Source organism: Pyrgilauda ruficollis, unplaced genomic scaffold (assembly GCF_017590135.1).
Source record: "Pyrgilauda ruficollis isolate IOZ18807 unplaced genomic scaffold, ASM1759013v1 scaffold33, whole genome shotgun sequence".
NCBI lineage: Eukaryota > Metazoa > Chordata > Aves > Passeriformes > Passeridae > Pyrgilauda > Pyrgilauda ruficollis.
The window spans coordinates 6,435,083-6,445,213 of NW_024524711.1; the positions used below are offsets into that span (position 1 = coordinate 6,435,083).

Below are 10,131 nucleotides of genomic sequence, written 5' to 3' on the forward strand. Positions count from 1 at the left end.
TGCACTCTGAATTCTGAGCTATTGGTGCTGGAGAGAGCTGTCTTCTGAAAAAAGACAGGTGCTCTGCAGTGCTCATCCCCTCCAGCACTGACTGACTTCTCAGGCTTAATGCGCAGACCACAAGCTGCAGTAAAGGCACAAAGTTGTGGTTTGTCAGTATATTGTTATTCTTGTATATTTTGTCAGTATATTCTTCTTCTTTTGTATTTTTGTCAGTATATTCTTCAGTCAGCAGCACACAAAGTCATGCAGTTTTCAGTCTCCTTGCACTGAGTTGCCCGAAATGAACAATCAGTTCTTGTTGATGGCTGAATTTTTGCATGTATGCAATGCAAGAAAATTCCCTGTTTTGTTAAGCTTATATTACTACTTTGTTTATTGTTAAAAACAGGCCACCATTAGGTTTTTACACCACCATAGTAGTAACTGATTTGTTTAAAAAATGAAAATAAGTAACTTTGGAAGTGTGATATCAGTGCCAGGTGTCTGTTTATCAGAACTGTAGGCAAGTACAGTGTTCCTGTGGATTTCAGGGGGGTTGAAAAGTAAACATTTGTGAAAGCTAACAGAACTAAACATTAACTGATATCACAAGTCATGGAGATAAAAATAATCTCCAAATTACAGGCCTAATTCACTACTGAGTAGTTCTACACATTTACTAGTATAACTCTATTCATTTTGCATTTAATTTTTGTGGTATCAAACTGGAAGAGGATAAGAGTAAACCATTCAGTTTACTGGATGGGTGTAAATGAATCTTTATTTACATAATTTTTTTCCTAGATGGAAAATAATGGAAAATCAATATTCATCCCATAATAGAAGATTCCTAACATTCCCTGGTATTATGACTCTGTACAGGAATTGCCTTTTAAAAAGCAGGTGTCTAAATCAAGCAGATTGTAAAGAGAATGTGCATAAATAAAGACAAAACCAACTATTTCATAAACATGCAGTGTCTATATTATCCATTTTATTTACTCAGTTCTACCTTCAAACTCTTAATAGTTTATTGATAAAAGACCCCACAACAATCTGTTTCTATTTCTTTAGTGAGTAAACAGGATTCTGTTTTGCTTTAAACATCCTCCTCCTCTTCCTCCTCATCATCATGAACAATGCTCTGATTGATGAAATTTCTGCTGATGATTAAGCCAGAACTAATAGACAGAGTTCAGTTGATTCTAAAATGCTTTTTGATGTCTTTTCTTGACATCTTCTAGGTGCAATAATAAAATTATGGTCTCACATTGCTTCTCTTCTATTGTTTCAACCATCTTTATTTGAATGGAAGGCTTTGAAGGTAAGTCTGGAAAATGCTCCTTTGAAATGAAGTTATGCTTTGTAAAGAATATTAGTTTTGGGGCTGGAGCTGTTTCTGGTGATTCACTCTAGGTGGTGCTGATAATATAGAGTGTTCACTAAAGCATTCTGCAGCTGTACAAGCTCTCAGACTGTCTGAGAGGCTGCTTCAAGTGATCTCTTCAGAATTCATGGATGAAGCATTTAGGATTCCAGTTGCAAATTTTTATTTCATATTAAAGTTGTACTGGTGTGGGATTTTTTTTCAAACAAATATAGATTGTCCTGGTAACAGGATTCTCAAGTTCTTAGGCTTTCATTTTAATTTTCTGTTTCTTCTGAAAGTACTAAACATGTCCCAGTCAAAGAAAGAGGAATATCTTAGAAAGTCCATACCTTTCAAGTTTTGTCTACTTTCTCTCTAAGTCTTTGCATTTACAATTTGTTCAGACCGGAATTTGGTAATCTTTTCCACTTTTTCACTAAAACGAAGGTTTTGCCTATTCCCTGATAAAATTTATTGGAATGAGATGGATAAAAAAGGAGGAAGTTTTAGAAAGAATAGATTTATCTAAATTTAGAAACTTTTTATACAAATCCTTTAGTATACTTCTAAATAAAGGAAGCTTGAAAAATCTTCAGTACAATACCTTTTACAATCAGAGGAAACCATTAATCTCTTTTGTCTGGCTAATGAATTCCTTGCAGTGTGCCTCCGAGTTACCCACTGGCAACATTTCAGTGGGAAAAAGACCCACTGAAATATTGACAAACCCATCCAGACTTCGGCCATCGCTGATGTGCAAAGATACCTGCTCAATGACATATTTTAGCTTTTGAGACCTGTTGAGAGTTTATCTCTGGCACTGGGCCACAGTCACGGGGTTGAAGTGTTTGTGGAGCTGAGGCAGTGTCCCCACACAGGGCTGTGACAATTCCCACACGGGGCTGTGACAATGTCCCACACGGGGCTGTGACAATGTCCCACACGGGACTGTGACAATGTCCCCACACAGGGCTGTGACAATTCCCACACGGGGCTGTGACAATGTCCCCACACAGGGCTGTGACAATGTCCCACATGGGGCTGTGACAATGTCCCCACACAGGGCTGTGCTGCTGTGTGACCTGTCCAGGCTGGACTGTCACCTGCACAGGGCAGGGCACTGGCACTGCCTGGCAGCTGCAAGCCAAGGGCCAGCTGGATCTTGGTCCTCCTGGGAGCTTTGCACAAGAATGTAAGATGAACCCTGAAGAAGCTTCATAATTCAGCAATGAAAAGCCCTGGGAAACTTTAATTTTGAACCTATTTCTACTTTGTGCTGATGGTTGGACTAGAGACCACAAGAGGTCCCTCGCAACAAAAATAGTTCTATAGTTTTGCTAGAGAAATTTTAATTAGTTTTACCTTAGCTTTAATTTATAAAGCTTGTCTATAAGCCACTAAGGCCTTAGTTTTGCTTCTTTTTTTTTTTAACCTCAATATTAACAAAAATATAAAGCTTCAATTATTTTCTTTTTATTTGCTCTGTCTCTTCCTAAACTTTCTGTTTCCCTTTTCTAAACAGAATATAAATGTGAAAATCTAAATGAAATCTAAGATTTTTGTGTCATTTCAGCCCCTCACCCCCAGTTTGTCATCTTCTCTCTAGGAAACTTTACCAAATATCAGAAGGAAAAAGGAAATCTTGGCCCTTAGCTCTATATTAGTACAGTGATTATACTGTAATATTTGCAAAGTCTGCAAAATTTAGTTTTTAAGAAAGGTAAAAGGAATTATGTGGTCATTAATTTTTACTGCTTACAGAGATGAAAAAAAGGAAGGATAGAAACAATATTACAGATCAAAGAAAATACTTTAAAAACAATAAAGAGTTCCTTCATTTTCAATCCTGTCAAACATTTTTTCCTCAAGTATTGACATAAACAGCAACACTTTTCCCTTTTTGTGAAAATCTTAATCCCACTATGGCATAGGTGAGCTGTTCTGGCTTCAGTACACTCGTTATCCTTCCTTCTGTAATTGCAGCTCAGGCTGATCCAATGGAATGTGACATTGTGAGAGAAAAGGTTATTGAGCACCAGGGGGGACTCACTGGCTGAGTATTGGTCAGGTAAGACCCACTGAGTTCTAAAACCTTTGCCAGTACTCAGCTGAAACCTTGTCTGTGGTATCAGGAAACCTATGCCAATTTTTGACAGCAGACGTGTGGCTGAGCTGCTGTGTTCAGATTAAGAACTGGTCATTCCAACAGTCTGAAACTTGATATATATATTTGGCTGACCAGTGGTGGGGGGGGAAAAAAAAAGGCAACATCCAGTGCAAAGCTATAAAAGCCAAACCCTTCAGTGTCTCTTGAACCAACATTCCTATTCCAGTCTGTGCTTAGAGGATGCCTGGGATGTGTTTGACAGAGCTGCACTGAGCTTGGCAATATCCCCTGACTTCTCACATAAGAGCAGCAAATATTTCAGTCTCTGGTCTTTCTACAAAGATTAACAAATGATCTCTCTGCTATGGTAAGTTTAATTTTTCTGTGGCTTACTGCTGATTCACACAAGAAAATGGAAAAGAACAGTCAGGAGTAAGTGCATTATAAAATGGTTTGAGGTCTTTGAACTCATGTATTTCCCACTGGATTGTCCAAGACTCTCTCCTGCTGACTCCTGTAAGAGGTGCACCTGGTATTTTTTGCAAGGGGAGAAAAAGGGGGAAAAAAAGTAAAAAGGAATCTTAATGGGAAAATGTGTGATGCCTGTTGTCTCTGAAGAAAGGATTAAGTTTCTAGTACAAGGTGAACAGTCAACGCAGTACATTAAAAAAAAAAAAGAGCTTAAAACAATGGGGAAATATTTTGTCAACATCTCACTCTGAACAATTCCAATTCCCACTAGAGCTATATATTGACTCATCAAGTCCCATTGTTCCTTGACAGCCAGAAATAAATGAAGAGTAAAAGTAAACACAATTCTGATTTGACTTGTAGAAACCTTTAAATAACAAATATTTTAATCTTTTCTCTCAGTGTCAAACAAATATATAACACAAATGATGGGAAAAATAAAGACATTTTTTTTCCCAGCAGATTAGCATTCCTTCTCTTTTATTTGGCAGGCTTTTTCCAGCTAAGAAAACTTGTGATTGTGGTGCCCTCATCAGAATGCATACAGCTCTGCACTGACACAGCTGTGTAGTGGCTAGATAAAATCTGATTTCTGAATGCTGACAAGGATGTAAGTGAGTTTAGAGTGACTTCCAGGATGTCAGCTGAATTGAACTATTCTGCAAGGAGGATGTCCACAAAGTTTCCATAAGAGCTGTTGCCATATTGCAAAAATGCCTATAGAAATTAATGTAGAAGAGCTTGTTCTGCTGATGAACTAATGCACTCCATCTGAAGAGATCTAGTTTTTTTCTGCATGGATTCTTATATTACATACTTATGGAAGCTGGCTGACATCTGCTACATGATATTTGTTCTTTCAATCACACTCCAGGACATAATAACTAAATAAGATCCTTATTTTGATAGGTATTTAGAGAGGATTTTTTAAACAAAACTTTTTAAATTGGTACATTTTTAAAAGATTCATTTCATTGTAACACTATGTTAAATATTTAAAAGGATAGAGCCTGACGCCTAAATGTGGTAAGGCAGAACAGAGAGGTTTCCTAGGATTCCATAATATAGAAATAATTCTGGGAAAACTATTCTATCTTGCTCAGTAAAAGAAAGTAAAGTTATTTCTTCAGAGAAGCAAAGTTGTCTCTTTTATCTTTGTGGTTTTAACCATTTTAGCCTCTGATATAGTCCTATACATTGTCTTTCTCCTATTGGTCAGATCTCCCTAACTTTTTAAAGGTCTTTAACTAAAGACCTAAAGTGCTTTCTGTCTTGATGGCATCCTGCAATACTGTGAGATGGTGGCACGACAAACCTCATCCCAAACCATGCAGCATATGGAGGTAATATTGGGAATTGTAACTCTTTGGGAATTTTAAGGCTTAAAAACTATTCTAAATATGAAGCAGTGTTCTAATTAATACAACTCTAGCTGACACTTTCCCTAGAAAAATATGCATTGTCCTGGGAAGAATTCCAGAGAAAAGGGAAATTATCTCATTCTTTTCAGCTCCCACTCCCCTTACAGAAATTTTAAACAGCTGAGCATTTCTTCCTGAGCTAGGCTGACCTCCACCCCAAAATGTTCCATTCTTAGATAGGGAAGGAAAAACAAAAACAAAATGTTTTTATTACTCTCCTAAATGGATTGAGCACAGATCAGGCTCCCTGGGTATTTGGGAAGGGAGATCCTAAGCACGTATGTTAAGAACCCCTCCCACATTCAGTAAGTTAATGGGGAAAATGTAAACCTCTGAAACCTCAGCTCTTGTAAGGATTGAGGTCAGGACTTAGGTACAAAGGAAAGGGAAGAACCTACAAGACTAGACAGACATTTCTTGAATGCCAGTAGTGTCTAAGTGTTGTTCATTACGAAGTTACTGACAGGAGTGGGTCTATGCCTTCAACAAGGGGTAAAAAGAAATGTAATTGGGTGATTATAAAATGACATGTTGAGATGGGGAATTCCACCATACCTTCAGACAGCATATTAGTCTATGCCTTCAGGGACTAAGTTTTTTGCTTCTCAAAATCAGACAATCTTTTCCAGAATTAAATATCCCTCCTGTTTTATTCTCAAAGTCACAAATTAAACAGACTTACTTTCTAGTCTTTTGAGATCTTGTTTTCTTGGCAACTACAGATGCTTTGTGAAAATATCTCTTTAATTTCTTCCCCTTTTACCATCTTTCATGTCTCAAAGTTGGCTTAATCTGATTCTTCCTGTAACTGAAGTGTGGAGCAGAATCTGCCAGTTCCTTGTGCAATGTCTGTTTTCATATTTGCTTGTTTGAGTAATTTTCTCATTAGAGATTCTGCAAGGTAAGGCTGCAGGTATTTAAGACACTCTAGGATAACTTGAGTTACCCCATGTTGTAGTGTTCAATGTCTAAAATGTTTTGTTTGTTCTGGCAATGGATGTTGTGTTTTTGTATTTATTACTAAATCTGTTGTGGTAGCACTTTCATGGGATGCAGGGTGACATTTCTCAGAAGTCACTGCAGTGCCTGTCTCTTATTTTAACGTGCTGTGCAGCTGGCAAGCTGTGTTACTGATATCTCACACAACTCTGTCAGGCTATTTATCTGCGTGCCCTCTGCTGCTTCAGAGTCACCCTGATGAAAAGTCACCTCTGGGTTGAGTTGCTGGTGGGATGCCAGGCAGTTCCCTGTGTGATTCCAGCTCACATACCTGCCACGGTCCTGCTGGCTTAGCAGGACTCATGCTTCAGTGTGCTGCCCTGCTTGGGTCTTATATTTCATTTGTACCTGCTCAGTTTTTAAATCTCTCTGAAGCACAGATGCCGCAGGGCTGGACTCCTGTGTTTGTGATCAAACTTCTCATATGTATGAATTCAATCCCATACTCTGTTCAGACTCCCAATTTGCAGTTAAACCATTCCTTACAGACATGTAAGGTTCAGCAGTGCATGCTGCTTTTCCACGTGACCTGCTCTCATGGATTATCTGGTGGCATGTGACAGAAAGAAACGTCTTCTTACTCAGTATTTGCCCCCTGCCCTCAGTTATATGTTGAATTTATAGGCATCAGCTATATTAGTAAATGCAAGTATGCCTGGCAATTTTCCTGGAACTGAATTCTCTGTGCTTGTATGTCTTAGGACAGCCCCAATAAAGAATTTGATGTTCATGACATTCCCTGAACAGTTCCAACACTTGGCCAGACAAAACTGGCACAGCTAAAGGCAGATTGCTTGCAACCTGTTTGGTTTGAAGAGTGGCAGTTTATTAATAGACTTGAGCTGGACTGTGATAATTGTTCTCAGTTCCTATAGGTGTGAGTCACACATTCTGGAGCTGACATGACACTTCTGTTCAGATGGCTGCAGCATCCTCCAGCATTTTACAGTACCATCTATCCCAATACATGTGTGTGGAAGACAATACTCACGTGAGTCAGGAACACAAAACCTATTCAGCAAAGTGTTCCTTCCATGTTCTGTGGACATCTGGCAGCTCTCTTCCCCTCCTGCTGAAACTCTAAGTACTACCAAGTGAAAAGTAGAGCGACCTATTTTCCTATTTTTTCTATTTTTCCTGCCAGTTTGTTATTCTTCTCTGTCATGTGGAGCATCCTTAAGGTTTACAACTGGAAAGTCCTGTGTTCAGAAGGGAACAGGCAATGATGTGCTCCCTGCTAATCTGCTGAAACTATTGGCCTGCCTGTTGTCTGTATCCAGAACCAGCATTTTTTGCTCAAGGCTCTGATCAGCATCCTCCCTGTATTATTATCTTGGGAAATAAGCTCCTACACAGTAAGGGTAAATTGTGAAATTGTCTCACCAAAGAAGGGCAAGGGAGCTGGGGAAGGGTCTGGGGCAAACGTCTACTGAGGAGCAGCTGATGGATCTGGGGGTGGTTATTCTGGAGAAAAGGAGGCTCGGGGGGGGGACATTATCACTCTCTACAACTGCATCAAAGGAAGCTGTAAAAAGGAGTTCAGTCTCTTCTCCCACATAAAAAGTGTCAGAACAAGAGTAAATGGCCTCAAGCTGAAAAGTTGTATATAAATTTGAATTCTATATGTGTTTACTCATTCACTTCAATAATGAAAAACATGTTATAAGTGTTTCTAATTACATGATTTTGAACAAAAATATTACAGTATCCTGTCAAACAAATCTCAGAATTCTCTACTACATGTGTACTTGTTGACAAACAATAATAAACCAATTATTGTTTTAGTTCTTGGTGAACATTTAATAGAATTCACATCCCTTACATAGCAAATACACACATATATGAGATTGACATAAATTACTCAATAACAGATTGTAAATTCTCTCTCCCTCTCTCTCCTTCTCTTTCTTTCTTTAATTCATCCTTCCTTTCTTTCTTGTCTTTCACCCTACCCCTTTATCCAAAACATGCTGTTATGTGCTTATACAGTAATCCAGGGACTAATACCAATTTCCATGTCAAGTGTATAACTTACTGATAAACTGAGAGGTTTTGCAGATTTTGTATATATGTAACAATTTATTGTTCATTTTTATATTATGTATACTCTTTATATCTAATTAAAATCATGTCTGGTTAATATTTTTTTTCTGTCACTGCTGTTACAGTCTTAAAATATATATTTTCACATGAGTTGCAACTGTCTGCAGATGCCTTACAGTGTACAAGCCTACATCTAGACAAGTCACCTTCAGTCATTTTTATAGGCAATAAAAAATAATAGACATTTCCACAGTTCAGTTTCCTCTCACACTTGAAGTGTGCAGTGCAGAGGTCTCCTCTTTTGCTGCCAAAAACCTTTAGCAAGGATACTAAAACTTCTTTGTCTCACTTATATTGTCACAAAAGTTCTTCTGAGCATGTTTCTCAGCAGAAGAAAATCCTTTTCTTCAAGACCCTCCTGGTTTTTTTCACTGTTCTAAATTCAGCAGCTCTCCAGGGAGACTTCTGATAGCATCCTTGCCCCATGCAAGGAGCTGGTGCAGAAGCTGTGGATGAACTGATTTTCTCAAAGTTGTTGGACAACTGACAATGTCAGCAATGCCCAGAAGGACTCCAAGAGACAAAGGTCAACTTCCCATTTTAGGAAAACACTGTGAAAAGACTTTGAAATTAGGAGCATTTCCAGACTTCAGTGCATGAACACGTCTGACTCGTTGCTGGCAGCTGCCTGCAGAGGTTACTGGAGGCTGCCTGCAGTGGATGGTGGCAGCCACGCCAGAGATGTCCTGAAGAACTCCAAGACCTGCTGGGCAAAAGGTCCATGTGAAATTCATGAGTACTCCAAAAAAAGTTTGGAAAATTGAGAAAACGTTGTACAATGGCCAAAGCCAGTGATAATTTCTGACATGTTGTAATAGAAGTGAAAAGATGTAGTAATTTTATTGATAAAATCAGTTCTTTTGCTAAAATAGTCCAGTGGTTGATCTATGAACACAAACTGAAATGGTGACCAAGGGAAATGGGAGACAGGGAATGTCCCTCTGTTGACAGCTACATTCATCCATTCATCTTTGGGTTTACAAGAGATTCTTTATGTGTAGGATGGTTGGGGTTTTCCCCCTATTCTTCATGCAAGATAACACATTTAATTTCTCATTACCAGATTAATTGTGTAGTTTAACCATTTATCTAGATGTCACTTTTACAAGGACAGTTTTATGTCAGATGTTATATCTAATTGGTAACCAGGAATGGAATCCATCTCTGGGATAAATTCTTCTTACTTCTTTATCTTGCAGTCAAAATAATAAACATTTGTTCAGAACTCACATCTTTCAGAATGAAAAAGAAACAGAACAAACCCAAATTAGTCCAGATTTACTGAGGAGTTCCATGTCACCTCGGTAAGCAACTGCTGATTTCACCCAAATTCAAAATTACCCTGACCATCTGGATCAGCCACCCCAGCATGTAGTAGGGCTGCTCTGGACCTGTGAGGTGAGTCAGAGTGCTCAAGCTGGGCAGCAAGGTTCCTGGTGCAATCAGTGGTAGGAGCCTGTCACCCCCAGAGAGTGCCTGAACTCTCCAAAGAGGTGTCGAGTGTGAAGTTTAGCTTAGACCAACAACAGAAAATGCTAAGAAGGAGATCATAAGGTAAGATGGCTCTGTAGGCTAGTGTTTCACTCCTCTGTAGTGGATAGGCACTCAAGAATGTACATATTTTTGCTTAATATCTTGTACTTGACAACTGGCAAAGCCAGAATAAGGATGTTCTCCCC

General features: G+C 38.7%; 1 long non-coding RNA gene across 1 annotated transcript; it reads left to right on the forward strand.

Annotated features, from left to right (window-relative positions):
• Positions 1–3,689: 3,689 nt before the first annotated feature.
• LOC121357410 lies at positions 3,690–9,448 on the forward strand. The gene is made up of 3 exons (XR_005955723.1): positions 3,690–3,825; positions 5,149–5,272; positions 7,216–9,448. It is a non-coding gene; the product is annotated as an uncharacterized LOC121357410 (long non-coding RNA).
• Positions 9,449–10,131: the final 683 nt, after the last annotated feature.